We start from the raw sequence: 15748 nt of genomic DNA, 5'->3' as shown, positions 1-15748 counted from the left end.
ATCTGAATCTTATCATGTAAATACGAGGGGAGGGGGGGGAGGAGAGAGAGAGAGAGAGAGAGAGAGAGAGTTGTTTATAGAAGTGCCTAGAAGCGGACTGTGACGTAGTGACGAATGAAAATTGACAAGGCGAAGGTAGGACGCTTAAAAATTGAGAGAGAGAGAGAGAGAGAGAGAGAGAGAGAGAGCTGTAACATTAAAGAAAGATAAAAACAGTGTAAGCATTTTTAGAACGTCGTTTAAGCCTGAAATACGACAGACAACTTAATGAACAGTCAAGGAAAGTAGAAAATAAAACGTAATGAAGGCGAGCGAATATGACGCTGTAGTGGACTTGTTTTTGTTCTTTATTTGTTACGGCTTATTTTCTTTACTCTTTATTCTTCGCGTACTTAAGAAAATTACGTTCTATGTTAGTTTTTGCTGATTATTTCTTCTCTTTACTATTCGTCTTGTTATGAATCAACGTTTATATCTATTTCGTCTTTTTCTTTAATATTATCCTCCGCCTAGTTGGAAAGTTCCGTTCTGTTTTAATTTTGTATTTTTCTTTATTCTGGTTAATTTGTTTCTCAACTCTCTTTAGCTAGAATGCACCTTTCCCAATATACTGTGTCTTCATTAATATGTTTATTCTTCGTCTTGCCAGAAAGTACCATTCAAAATTAATTTCTTCATTCTTTTGTTCCATTCTTTATTCCTTTTAATCTCTTCTATTTATTCTAGTAATGATGTTCCGTTCCGTTGTTCTCTTTATTCTCGTCTAGTCAGGGAGGTTCTTTCTTTCTTAACTTTGTATTTTTCTTTACACTTCATTCTCCGCCTCGTTAAGAAGTACCGTCGCGACAGGCCAGGACAGGGCAGCCTCGCATCGCATCGCTTCCAAGCTTTTTAATTCTTCAGAAGTTTGCGAAGAAGCGTGTCCAAAACGCTCCCGCGCGCCAGCACGCCCTCATGCCCCGGAGGACTAACAAGAATTTAATTAACTTTTAAGAATATGCATCGCTATAAGAAATATTTCGCGGGCTTCACCTTCTCCCTCACCCCTCCTAAGATCTTTCCTCCCGTCTCTCCCCCTCTCCCCCTTCCCTTCACCCCTTCCGCCCATCTAAAACTCTCCCTCCTCCTCTCCCATTCCCCTTCGCCTCCTCCGTACCCCTATTCCCTTCCCATTCACCCCCTTACTCCCCCTTCTCTCCTCCCCTCTCGGTGTGTGTGTGTGTGTGTGTGTGTGTGTGTGTGTGTGTGTGTGTGTGTGTGTGTGTGTGTGTGTGTGTGTGTGTGTGTGTGTACCTTGTTTAACCATAACCCCCTACCCCCACCCCCCTCCCTCTCACTCCCTCTACCCCTCTCTTTCTCTGTACCTTATGTCCCCCTCTTCCCTCCTTCATCTGAGTCCCTCCTTCTCCCTTCCTCCCTCCACCTCTCCCTCTCTCTCTCTGTGTATCCTGAGTGACCCCAACCCCCTCCCCCCTTCCTCCTCCTCCCCCATCCCTCCTCCCCCCCTCCCTTGTTATTTTACGATCTCATTAACCTGTATTAATGACTTGCTAAATACCTGTCATCACCTGGCCGCCACTTAATGTATTGAGGCGCGCCCATTCCCCTAATTACACAACACCTGTTTTATGGAGTGTACCTGCCAGGCTCGCGACACCTCCGCTACTTCACACCTGTCTCGGTACACCTGTCGGAACGCACCTTACCTCCCCTTAACGTCACATCCTCACCTGTCACATCTTTCCACACCTCCCTATTGACACTTGCTTCGCTTTTCCATACCTACGCACACCTGACAAGCTTTTCCAAGTCTTTATCCACACATTCACACACCTGCTACACCTGCAAGCGTCTTAAAAATTTCCATGCCTTTATTCACACTTACACACACCTGTTACCCTTACTATGCCACCCTCATGACCTACACACACATGACACACCTTTCCGCGCTTTTATCGACAAACACAGATACTACGCTTTCCCCTCCTTTTTCCAACCTACACACCCCTGCCGATCTCCATTCCTGTATCCACACCTATACAAACCTCACACTTTCTCCAGTACTTTTTTTCACACTAACGCACACTTGCCACACTTCACCCACTTTTTTCATACCTAAACACACATGGTACCTTTTTACATATCATATTTTCACACCCCTATACACCTTCCTCACTTCTCCAACCCCCTTTTTGATACCTAAACACACATGGTACTTTTTTAGATGTCATTTTTCACACCCCTATACACCTTCCTCTCTTCTCCAACCCCTTTTTTTCATACCTAAACACACATGGTACCTTTTTAGATGTCATTTTTCACACCCCTATACACCTGCTACACTTCTCCACTCCTCTTTTTTTTAACTTCCCTGCCACATTACACACTCTTTACACCTTTTGCTACACCTAAATACACCTACTACGTTTTCCACCCCTTTGTCTACACCTCCACATACCTGCTACCTTTTCCGTACCTATTGCCACACCTGTACACACCTGTAACTTCTTCCCACTCCTTTATCCACGCATATACACATCCTACTTACCATTTCCACACCTTTTTTCCACACCTACACACACACCTGTTCCGTCCCTACACCACCTACACACACCTCGTTCCCCGCGTCTTCACCTCACCTGTAATTGCCTCTAAGACTCTCCCCGTCACACCTGTCGGCATCCATCACCTTCACCTGCATACCTGCCCTGATTGGATGCATTACCTGCGTCTTAAACATTGCCTCTGAACGTAATAGCTCATGGAAGGTGGAACTAATTGGAGGGTATTTTTATTTACTTTTATTTTATCTATTTTCATTTATTTATTTTCCTTCGTTTACTGTTATTCATTTGTTTTCCTTCATTTATTGTCATTTAGTCATTTTCATTCACTTATTGTCATTCATTTACTTTCATTCACTTATTGTCATTCATTATTTTCATTCATTCATTTAAGTAGCTAGTCAGGTAGTTAGCAAGTTAAATAGTTATCTTATTCTATCTACTTATCTACTTTTGCTTTTCATATCCAGTAATTGATAAGCTTAGAGAGAAGGTACATTTCGATTCATGGATTTTAATAGTGATTTTATTTTATCGTTTTGGGAATTTTAAAAGGCACGTGAAAAAATATTATAAAAAGGTTCGAGAAGTTTATTATGACGTTAGGAAAAAAAAATAGTAGAGGAGAGAAATATTCAGGAAATTCGAAAAGTAAATAGGATGGTGCAAAATAAGAGAGAGAGAGAGAGATATTGGGTGATCACCTCCACCTCTTCCCTTTAAGTCTTACGTCACAAGGTATCTATATCGCCTCTTTTTGGGTAATATTTTTGTTTGTTATTATTTGTGGTGTCAATTTTGGATATATTTTTCTCTTTAATTAGAACGATATCCCCCAAAAAGTTATGTGGTTACTCTCTCTCTCTCTCTCTCTCTCTCTCTCTCTCTCTCTCTCTCTCTCTCTCTCTCTCTCTCTCTCTCTCTCTCTCTATCGCTCTCTCTCTCTCTCTCTCTCTCTCTCTCTCTCTCTCTCTCTCTCTCTCTCTCTCTCTCTCTCTCTCTCTCTCTCTCTCTCTCTCTCTCTCTCTCTCTCTCTCTCTCTCTCTCTCCACCAAATAGCCACTTATAAATCATATTCAGTGTGGGAGGCAGTGATGGAGGGATGGAGAGAGGAGGGAAAGAAGAGGGAGAGAAAAAAGGGAATGAAGGGAGGGAGGGAAGGGTTGAGGCGGGTAAGAAGAAAGGAAAGGAGAGGGGGAGTGGAAGGGCAAGAAAAAAGAGAGGAAAGAGAGAGGGAGAGGAGGAGTAAAGTGGAGTAAGGAGAAGGAGGTGAGTAAGAGAGGAGGGGAAGAGAGGGGGAAAGAAGGAATGGGGAGGGTAAGAGAGGGAAGGGGTGGTCAGGGGAAGAGGGAGGAATGGAAAAGGGGAAAGAAAGAAGGGAGAGGAGTGGGTCAGACACGACTAAGGAAAAGTGGAAAGGAGAAGGAAAAGGTGGAAAGGAGGGAAAAGAGGGCAGGAAAAAGGGAAGGACAAATTTATTCAGCGAGCCTAACATGAGTGAACGAAGGAAATAAATCACTTCTCTCTTACGCTACCCTGAATTAAAGCCTGCTCTCATTTTTCTCCTCCTCCTCCTCCTCCTCCTCTTCCTCCTCCTCCTCCTCTCCTCATCGTTCTTGGCAGGTTATTAAAGCTTTGTCAAAATTTCGTCCTTGCTTTAACTGGATAAGGAGACGGAGAGGAAAAAGCTAATATTATGTGGGCAGTTTTCTTAAAGGGAACCACACGCACACACGCACACACAAAGGATGATGATGATGTGTGTGTGTGTGTGTGTGTGTGTGTGTGTGTGTGTGTGTGTGTGTGTGTGTGTGTGTGTGTGTGTGTGTGTGTGTGTGTGTGTGTGTGTGTGTGTAGTCTCCTTGTGTCACTAAATATTTCCAACTCCACGCTCATATTCTTGTCCTCCTCCTCCTCCTCCTCCTCCTCCTCCTCCTCTTCCTCCTCCTCTTCCTCCTCCTCTTCCTCCTCCTCCTCCACATGTCTTCTTTTTGCCTCTCTTCTACTCGACATAAGTTTTTTTTTCCACCATTTCTTTTCCTTCATTCCATCTTCTCTCCCTCACCTGAAGAATCTCACCTTTCCCCTCGTCCTCGTAATTAAAGGCCGTTATTTTACCTCTTCTTACATTTGTCTTTTAATATTTTTAGGGGGTGGGAAATTTTGGGGGTGAAACTAAAGAAAAAAACGTGTGCAGTTTTTGGCCCAAGTTAACCGCCCGCGCGTCCATCACTGAAGGAGCTTCTTTTTAATGAGTTTTTTTCTTAACTATATTTCTTATCTCTCGTTCTCTCTTTATCAATCTATCTATATCTATCTACCCATCTACCCATTTACCCATCACACACACACACACACACACACTCTACCTTACCCTACCTTACCTTTCCCCAATGCCATTATAAACACTCCTCTCTCCCATCCTTCTCTCCCTCCTTCTCTTCCCTTTCCTCCCTCCCTTTCTCCCTCCCTATACATAACACGCACCTCCTCTACCAATCCTGGACTCGACTCAAATTTAATTGGCGCATAACCGGGGGGAAAAAATTACAGTGATCCTCTCTTGTAAACTAAACAAACGCCCTGTGACGCCCGTTTTCTGTGTTAATAAAAAGGCGGCCCGCGGCGTATTTTTAGGGGCGGCTGTTCTAAGGGGCACTTCAGGCGAGGGGCGCAAACTAGAGCCGAGGGGGGGGGGTGATTCTCGCGGCGGGGGGCTATCGTGCGGACGTCTGCGGAATCGTCGTGCTGAATAGAAAAGAAGGAGGAGGAGGGGGAGAAAGTGTACGGGCTAGGATGCATAAAAGGTGGAGAGAGACAGGGGTGAGGAGGAGGAAGAGGAGGAAATGGATGGGCAAGGATGCAGAGAAGGGAGTGAGAGACAGGATAAAGGATAAAGAGGGGGATAAAAAGAAGGCGCAGGGAAAGTAGGAGAACGAGGAGAAGGGGGAGGAAGTAGACGGCAAGGATGCAGAGAAGGGAGTGAGAGACAGGGGAAAGGATACAGAGGAGGAGAAGAATGAGGAGCAGGAAAAATTGGAGAACTAGGAGAAGGAGGAGGAGGACGAGGACTAGAAAGAAAGTGATGGGCAAGGGAGCATGGAAGGTGGAAATATAGATGGAGGAAATTGATGGGCAAGGATGAATGAAAGAAGAAGAAAGACACGGGAAAGGTAAAAGAGGGAGAGGAGGAGCAGAGGAAGCAGAAGGAGAAGAAGAAGAAGGAAGAGAAAGAGGACTAGGAGGGAGAAATGAATGGGAAAGAATGCTTAGAAGGTGGAGGGAGACAGGGAAAAGGATAAAGAAGAGAATGAGAAGAATGAGAAGGGAGAGAAGAAATAGGAGCAAGAGGAGGTAGAGGAAGAAATGGATGGAGAAGGAAACTGAGAAGGGTAAGAGACAAGAGAAAAGGATAAAAAGAGAAGCAGAAGGAAATGGAGAAGGAGAAGAGGAGGTAAAACCGTACTGAATAAAAGAACTGGAGGTGGCAGGGAGAAAAGGGATAAAGAGGAGGAGCAGAAGGAAGAGGAAGAGGAGGAGAGGAGACCAAAAATAAGATGAAATAGTGCGGCATTAAGATTTTTTCCGCGTAATTATATGAGTAAACGGCGCCCTCTTGGGAAGGAGCCGCGAGACTTGGACAAAAAAAAAGGAAGATCTAGAAATAGCGAAGCGACGCGCCGAAGAAATATTACTCGTAGAAAAAGAAAACGGGAAGTCGTATTTAGCCGTGTTTTCTTGGCGTAACAAAAATAAAACGAAAACGAAGCGTGGGAGAAGAGAATAAACACACACTTACAAGAAACAAAAATAAAACACCAACAATAATAATAATAAGAAAAATAATAATGATAATAATACAGAAACACGTAATTTATAGTCTGCTAATTGAGTTTGAGAAGGGAAGGAAGGGAAGAAAGGGAATTAGTGTCTCCGCGAGTTTGTTCAGAGAAAGAAGAAGGAAAGAGGAAGAGAAAGAAGCTTGGTATGAATTATATTTGAGGACGAGAGGCAAGACAGGGACGGGAGGGAAGGAACGGGAGGTAGGGAGAGCAGAGGGAGAGGAAAGGTAAGTAGAGACGGGAGGGAGGAAAAGAGACGAAGGGAGAGCAGAAAGGGGAGGGAGGAAAGGAAGGGGGAAAAGGGAGAACAGGAAGGGACGGGAAGGAAAGAAAGATGGCAATCGTTAGAGGGAAGAAAGGGACGGGAGAGGGAGAGAGAGAGAGGCAGGGACGGGAGGTATAGAAGGAAAAGACGAGAGATTGGTAAGAGACGGAAGGAAGAAAAACGGGAGGGAAGGTAAAGGAGGGAGGGAGGAAATACAGAGAGACAGAAAGGAAGGAGGGAGAGAGAGAGGGAAGGCAGGAGACGGGAGGATTAAGGACGGAGACAGAGAGAGGGAAGGCAGGGGACGGGAGGGGATCAAGGAAAGGGAAGGGAGGGAAGGCGTCGTCTTCTGTCAGATGTTCAGTTTTAGGTTTTCTTGTCATCTTTTTCCTTCCCTGTTTCTTGTCTCGTCTCTGCTCTCTGCGTCGTTCTAATTCTTACCTGTGATTGTCTCAGGTGTGATTCCCTCCCCCCCACCTTCCTCCTCTCATTAAAATTATGTTTTATTTATTTTTAGTTGTTCTGTGTATGTATATTATGTTTATTTTTGCCCTTTGTTCTTCTAATTTTCTTTCAAGACATCCACAAATTTTCTCATTCTCCGGAAACTATAATTTGTTTTTTGTTTTTATCTCTACAACTACTGCTACTACTACTACTGTTATTATTAGCATTACCATCATTATAATCATTGCCATTTCTATTATTACTTAACACCTTTGGCTTTTCTCATTACTAACCATCACCGCGCCCCTCCATCACCACAGTCACCACCACCACCCATCCATCATCCTTCCCCATCACCTTGTCACGTACGGTAATTTCGAGGTAAGACATACACACATAACTCTTTCCCTCCATCCCCTCCCTCAGCCCATTTCCGTAACTCCCGCCTATTTCTGGATATGCCGATGATGGATGGGTAGGTAAGGGAAGGGACAGGTGAGGACTGAGATGAGGGGAAGGCAGGTGCGTGGAAGTGAAGGCAGGTAAAGAGTTGGTTGGCATATGAACGACGAGAAGGTATGTAGATGAGGAGTGGTTCTTAATTAAAAACATATGAATTAAGAGAACCCACATAGACGAAGGCAAGATTAATTAATAAGAAAACATGTAAAGAACTAGGTGTGCAAGATTAAAGGAGACAGTTAATAAAGGAACATATATTGGAATAGAATGGTATTTAAACGACGAGAGAGTATGTGGATGAAGACTTGTCCTTAATTAAAAGCATATGAATTAAGAAAACTTACATAAAAGAAGGCAAGTTAGTTAATGAGAAAAAAAAAACATTTAAAGGACTAGAAGGTATGTGAGGTTAAGGGAAACAGTTAATAAAGAAAGAGATTTATAAGGGAAAGTATGCTGATGAAAACAGTTCTCATTTACGAATATGGAAGAACCCAAGTTATGTAAATTAGAGCAGGTACTTAACGAAGAAACTTTTTGAATAGAAGGTATGGTAATTATCACAGGTAGGTCGTGAAGGAGCAGGTAGAGAAATACAAGACATTTACATAAAAACTAGAAACTGATAAAGGAATAGGTATGTATAAGGAAGGAAAGAAAAGTAATAAGGAAGTAGTGATTAGAACTGATTAAAGACTGAATAGCAAATGAAGTAAATTTAGCCAAGAATGTAGAGAGATGGGTAAAAATAGAAACACCAATGAACAAGCAAATGATGGAGAGAGAAAGACAGGTTGGAAAAGAAGAGTAACTATAAATAAGACAGGGACAGGTAAAGATTTAAGCAGCACTGTTCTGGGAAATATTAAAAAGAGAAAGACAGGTTAAAAGTAACTATATATAAACAAGACCATAGAAGGACAGGTAAAACAAGGACAGGTAAGGATTTAAGCAGCACTGTTCTGGAAAATATTAAGAAGAGAAAGACAGATTAAAATTAAGTATATATAAACAAGACCATAGAAGGACAGGTAAATTTAGAGACACCATCAGACAGGCAGGTGTTAAAGAGGGTGAGACAGGTTAATTAAAAGCGAAGTAAATACAGGTAAGACAGCAGGAGGACAGGTAAATACGGAAACAACATCAGACAGGCAGCTGTAACGTTAGAGGTCCGATGTAGGGGCGAGTTAGGGTCGTAGGGAAGGGGCGAGGTGCTGACGAGAGGGGAGAGAGAGGGAGAGAGGAGAGGGAACAAGTGGGCTCCTCTCAGGTAACTGGACGGGAAAAGCAATTAGTTCAGTTTGACTCAGGTGTCCTTCAGGTAAAGTCTTGTGGAACTCCTTTTGTCCTTCTCTTTCCATTTTCTTGAAGTCTTTTTCCCGGAATTTTTGGCTCGCATCCCACATTTCCACCTCCGCCAATTGTCTGTCTGTGTTCGGTTTGTTGGGTTATGCTTCCCTTTGTGGTGTTTTATTGCTTCATTTAACACTTCTTTTCCTGCACCAACGCTTGTTAGTCTATACTTATTTACCTATATTCACTGCTGCTATAGGTTTATTGCTGCTCATGAATGAAGTGAAGTCTTGGGCTCAGTATGGCGCGCAAACCACTGGGCGCGCGGCGTGTGGCGGCGCTGTGTTTTGATGCAGGGCGGGGCGTGTTTAGCATTGTTGTTGTTTAGGACGCTGCCGCTCATTAATAATAAACCTTCGCTGTGGAGGTTCAGCTGGAATTTTTATTACACGTCAGATATTTTTGGTGTGTGTGTGTGTGTGTGTGTGTGTGTGTGTGTGTGTGTGTGTGTGTGTGTGTGTGTGTGTGTGTGTGTGTGTGTGTGTGTGTGTGTGTGTGTGTGTGTGTTCCCTCTGCACGTCAAAGGGCGGTGGCGGCGGCGGTGGTGGTGGTGAATGGGTTTTCTGGCTTGTCTTTATCCCTTATAGGTGTTAGATGCACTATACTAACATATATATATATATATATATATATATATATATATATATATATATATTATATATATATATATATATATATATATATATATATATATATATATATATATATATATATATATATATATATATATATATATATATATATATATATATATATATATATATATATATATATATATATATATATATATATATATATCCATGTGTTTGTGATTATATATTGTTTTTCACACTTAATTAAGGCCTTGTTTACCTTCACCTCATGTTTATTAACCTTTGTGTGCACATTATTTACTCACCTTGTGCTTAATTTGTGTCACATGCAACGCTTAGTGTACACGCCTCCCTATATGTGTGTGTGTGTGTTTGTCCATGCATCACTCGGCTGCCGTGTGCCTCCCCTCACCGCCACACCGGCCCGTGTACACTAGGCTGGGCACGTGCACGCACACTAACACCACTGACACACAACACCACACCGACACGCCAGCACACCCAGTAACATCTAATCTGTGTTTATGTCACTTCTTGTCTTTCCAGCCCGAGATGACGTCAAACACCGCTTCTCCCGCCGCTGCCAGCCTGCAATAAATACCATGTTGCAAAGTAATGCCCGGTCTTGCATGTCCCGTCACTAGTCTCACTAACTCGTTGTCTAGAGCCGCCAGACGCCAAACTGAATTTTTGTACACACCTCTCCTCGCCCTCCTTTGTAGACCAGATTGTAGCTACTTCATGTGTGCCATACTGTCATTCAGACCGTTTTTTATACTACTGATGTAACCGTATTTTCCACAGCCACTAGCTATCTTTAAGCCACTAGAGAGAGAGACAGAGACAGAACAGATACAGAAAAAAATACAAAAATATGCAGAAGGTGTTAAACATTTTCAACAGCCTGTCATTTTCGGGCCAAAGAATCTGTATACTCCTCACCCTTACAACCCTGCCCACCCATATGACATTTTTCTTTTTCCTTTCATCAATCAATTTTTACATCATTTTTATTTTTTTGTTTGAAGAGTTTTGGGGTCGTGCCTGTTTTTGTGACCTCTTGTTGGCATTTGTTGCAGATGTCAACCTGGTGGCCGAACCGAAGCCACACCAGATCGGTCGCAAACGTCCCAATGTGGCCAAGACAAGCGGGGACTGGTGAGTGTCTCCTCGCTCCCCTCTACTTCATCATCTCTTCTTTAGTGCACCTGTTTTTATCTATATCAATGGGCATGTTAACCAATTTGCACGGAGCTTTTCCATTTAGTACTCACATCAGAATAGAAAAAAAGGCTTCTTGAGGTATGGAAATTTAGTATTGTTGAAGTAAATATTGATTCCCAGACGTTTATATTGCCATTAGTTCATTTTTATTCATTCAGGTAAACATATCTACTCAGGAATTTTGACTTAGAGGAATAAAAATGAATTACTGACAGAATAAATGTTAGTCATCATACTTATTTTGACATTATTTTATTTCCAGACCTCATATAAGTTTTCTGAAGTGTTTTTTTTCTCTCTTGGTGTGAGTACGAATTGGAGCTCTGCGTACAAACTGGCGAACATGCCCAGCCCACCCATTTCTCTCTTAGTTTCCAAGACGTCCCTTTTCGTCTTCCTTACTTCCTTGATTCCTTATTTTTCAACGATTTTATCTTTACTACGAGTTTACTTACGTCTGATTTTTCCTTTACTGATTTTCTTATACTTGTTGTGGTTAAGGTTCTGTTTTCCAATTTAAATCACTACCTTTTTGTGTATGTCTTTTTTCGTATGTATGTGTAAGTAAGATTAGTTCGGGGTCACTCCCACCATTCGCCCCTTTTTTTAATCTGTAATGTCTTAACACCCTCACGTACTTGTGTTTAAAGATATATACAGCATTTTCTCCTCCGTTTTACACCAAAGTTCTCATGGATTGAACTCTATTTTGTCACATCAACGGTGGTGCTAATGAATGTACAAACTATTTTACGTGCCTTACCTGTAGTGGATGACGTAGTGGATAGAATATATTTTTATGTGTACGGGAATATAGGCCACACTTCTCCTCGGTATTATTATTATCTAGACAGAGACTTACTTAGTTTTATAGTCTAGACACCCTTCGGCTTAGTGAAGAAGAAGAAGCAAAATACGAAACAATTTTTTCCTTACAAGACGAGTTTTCCCCCTCGCAGTCTGCCTCCCCTTAGACCAACATTTTCAGCCCTCAGTACTCACCTACCTACTACCTACTTACTCACCTGCCTACTCACCTACTTACCTACCTACCTGCCTCCCCGGCTCAACTATTTTGGGTAGAAGAAAAAGTAAGAGTGAGAAAGTAATGATAACAAGTCAAAAGAACTCTAAACTTGAGACTCACTCACTCACTCACTCCCCAACTCAAAAGAAAAAATGGAAAACAAAAAAGAAAATCAAAGACAATGGAGGAAACATAATCCCCACCACTCAAGACGGCCACCTCAAGAACACCACCACCACCTCACCACCACTCCACCACCACTCCACCTCCACTCAGGCCACTCCAATTTAAGCGCTTCGGAGTTCGTGAAGCACTTTTCGGGGCCATATTACCGCCGCACCTCCGTTTCAGACCAGCAATCCCAGCTCGTTAAGGCGCGGCCCCAGCCAGGTAGGAAACGCACGTGTGTACTTCTGTCCCTTCTGTCCCCTTACCCGCCTCCCTTGACCCTTTGTACCACCCTTTGGAGTCCCTGTGGAGTGTCCGTAGGAGTGTATATATCCCTTAACGTATCTTTTGGCGTATCCTTCCCTCTGGAGTATCACCCACCTTTAGGATTTTCCCCCTCGATTGCCCTTTAGAAACGCCCCTTCAAGTACTGTATGGAGTGTAGCCTTTGTACTGCCCTTTGGATGGATGTCCCTTATGTGTTAGTTGTGTCACTTTGAACCAGCCAAGAAGAACCTGTTGTTGTCTTGCTCAATACTGAATGACCACAAAACTTGAACGATTCGCTAGCCATCCATGCAACCACACTGGATCGTTGGTAGAAAGAGTTTGTAGTTGTGTGTTCCTCGTATATTCCTTCTATTTCATGTGATTCTTTGGCTTGTGTTTCAGGTGTGTGTTCTGTAATATATTGTGTTTCTGAAGCGAAGGATTTGGTATCTGTTTCGAAGAAAGTACTTGATGTTAGCCGTCTTTTTTTTCTTGTTTCTTAATCGATTTCACGATCGTAAACACCTGTAACTGACCTGGGGGGATTATTTTACTTATATATGATGCGTTTTGACGAAAGGAAGAGGAAAAGAAAGAGCAAGGAAGGGAAGAATGGAGATTAAAAAATGAAGAGAATGAGAGGAGAAAGATAAAGAGAGAGGAAAAGGAAGACTAAGAAATGAACAAAAGACTCCAAGACAAGACGGTAGAAATGTAAGAAAGAGCCTAGAAAAATGAAGCATATATTTTTTCCACTCATAATATTTGTAGCGATAAACAGAAGGGGGAAAGCAAGGCGGATCGGATGTAGTAAAATAACTTAAAAGAGTAAAAGTAAACAAAGTAAACACTATTTCTTCTCTCTACGCATGATGTGGAGACAAAGAGGAAAGAAACTTGAGCAAGGAAAGGACGAAGTAATGGTAGATAGGACGGAAAAGGATGTAATTTGAGTTGATAGACTGCGCCATTATATGTATTTTTATTACTACGGTACTTAGAGTGACCAGACGAAGAGTAGCGATAAAACAAAAAAGACATGAGATAGACGATTGAATAGGAGATAAAGAGACAAAAGGATGCAAGGTGGGAATGAAGAGATCCAGTGTGAAATGTTGGACAAGGGGACCATTGTATTTTTTTTATAATTATACTCAGTGTCCCATCGAGGAATGAAAATAAAACCAGTATTGAATAACGATTGCAAGGAAGATAAGAGGACAAATAAATAGGAGATAAGATTGAAGGAGCATAGTTTTGTATGCTAGAAAAGGGCACCGTTGTAGTTTTCTATTTTTACTCAGAGTTCAGGCGAAGAGTAGTGAATGAAGATGAATGAATCAGTAATGAAATGAGTCGTGTAAGACGCGTAGAGTTTATCAGTTTAACAGACGTTGCGAAGGAAATTAATACTCAATCAGTTAATGTGTGTGCGATAGTGGCTCGTTTGACTTGTACAGAGACATCGTACTGATTAATAAAGAAACACGTGGGTTAAAGGAAAATTAATAATGTTCCTTTCAATAAGTGGCGAAAGTAAGTGTTGTGTAATCAATGTGTGTGTGACAGTTTATTTACATCCAGTACTGCGGTGACGATTTACTAAAGAAAGATATACGTAACAGTAAGAAAAGTCACCCTCTACAAAAGATATATTAACGTAAGAAAAGAGTTTGTCCCCCTACACAAAAAACAACGCCTCTGTTCAGGATCCTTAACGTGAGAAAAGAATCTGTCCCGCCTCCCTTCCACCCACAAAAACCGCCTCTCGCCGCGTTCCGCAATCAGTGTGTGAGCGACAGTGGCTTCTTTATCTTGTATTGGGGCGTCGAGCGGCGGGTCGGCGGCCTGTTCAAGGGGATGATTCGTGTCCGACGCCCAAGAGACCCGGGCGGCGCGAGGCTCAGCTCAAGACACTATCGCGCGGCTGACTGGCGGAGGGACGGACGGCGAGGCGAGTAGAGTGGGCCGCTGCCGCCACTTTCTCACCCGCCTCACGCTCCTTCCCTCGCGCCTGTTTTTACTGGATAAAGACTGACCAAGGGACTGGACGAAGGCTTATAGTAGCTCCCACAAAATCACTGCTGCCGCGAAAAGACGATGCTAAAAGGACGCTATTAAATCTATTTGTATTTTTGAGATATTTCTTTCTTCATACGTCACTTGCACGCCATAATTTTCACATTAGCTTCGAAAAACGTGAAGGAAACACATTGACTATTATTTGATAAGCCACAAAAAAGTAACATTTGAATACTTTGTTTTATATATCATGCAAATATTAATGTTGATGCCGTTGATGCTAATAATAATGATAAGGACGATGATAATGATAACAATAATAAAAATAATAATAATAATAATAATAATAATAATAATAATAATAATAATAATAATAATAATAATAATAATAATAATAATAATAACAATAATAATAATAATACGAATGATGCAGCATAAACAATTCGTTGAGCAAATTGTTTGAGTCTAGTTCTAAATTCTCTAGTTTTTATAAGGTATCTCTTCAACACCACCACCACCACTACCACCATCACCTCAACCACCACTCACCCTCACCACCACAAACACTAACCACTGACCACTAACATCACCACCATGAACACTTACCACTACGTATCTATCCCACCAAATATATCACCACAATTAGCACCATAACCACCAATATCCACCACCACCCACCACCACCACCGACACGCACATTCATTACCACACCAGCACACCTCCACACCCCCTCGAAAACAAACTTAGGGCGGCGGGAGAACAGTAAGTAAGCAGGGGCGTTAGGAGAGAAGGGTCGCGCGGCCTCATTTTCCCGCATAATACGAGATCCATAAAATTATCCCTAGTTTGCCCTTCCCGCCCGCCCGCCCCTACAAACACGCCCTGGTGGTTGGTCTCATTTATTTAGATGATATTCACACTTCCAGGTATACAGCAACCGAGGGAGAGAAAAAAAATACAGGTGCGAGAGAGCGAACCAGAGCGAGTGAGAGAGGAAAAAAATAAAGGAAATTGGGTGTGGAAAAATATATATATATACTCGAATAGGAATGGAACAGGAATGAAATGTAATAGCGGCTGAGAATATTAATGGAAAGGAAACATATACAGATACATTTTTTTTATTTGTTTATTTATTTGTTTATTCATATATTTTTTTTTTATCTTTGAGCTTTCCCACCACACCAATACGATGATCATTTGGTTATTTTTTACGTTGATTTGGCTTTCATTTTAATATTATTCGTATCGTTTCTCTTTTAATTTGTTTCTTTTTTACTTCTTTTCAAATTAGTTCAGTGGGGTAAATCAATGCAGTTTTCTCTCTCTCTCTCTCTCTCTCTCTCTCTCTCTCTCTCTCTCTCTCTCTCTCTCTCTCTCTCTCTCTCTCTCTCTCTCTCTCTCTCTCTCTCTCTCTCTCTCTCTCTCTCTCTCTCTCTCTCTCTCTCTCTATCTATCTCTCTCTCTCTCTCTCTCTCTCTCTCTCTCTCTCTCTCTCTCTCTCTCTC

At 42.1% G+C, this 15748-nt stretch overlaps 1 long non-coding RNA gene across 1 annotated transcript; it reads left to right on the top strand.

Annotated features, from left to right (window-relative positions):
- Positions 1-10069: 10069 nt before the first annotated feature.
- LOC126981577 (uncharacterized) lies at positions 10070-15538 on the top strand. The gene is made up of 3 exons (XR_007733994.1): positions 10070-10141; positions 10609-10687; positions 11928-15538. It is a non-coding gene; the product is annotated as an uncharacterized LOC126981577 (long non-coding RNA).
- The last annotated feature ends 210 nt before the right edge of the window (positions 15539-15748 follow it).

Source organism: Eriocheir sinensis, chromosome 48 (genome assembly GCF_024679095.1).
Source record: "Eriocheir sinensis breed Jianghai 21 chromosome 48, ASM2467909v1, whole genome shotgun sequence".
In the NCBI taxonomy this organism is placed as follows: domain Eukaryota; kingdom Metazoa; phylum Arthropoda; class Malacostraca; order Decapoda; family Varunidae; genus Eriocheir; species Eriocheir sinensis.
The sequence above is the reverse complement of the archived record's forward strand: the minus strand, read 5'-3'. Positions and strand labels throughout refer to the sequence as shown.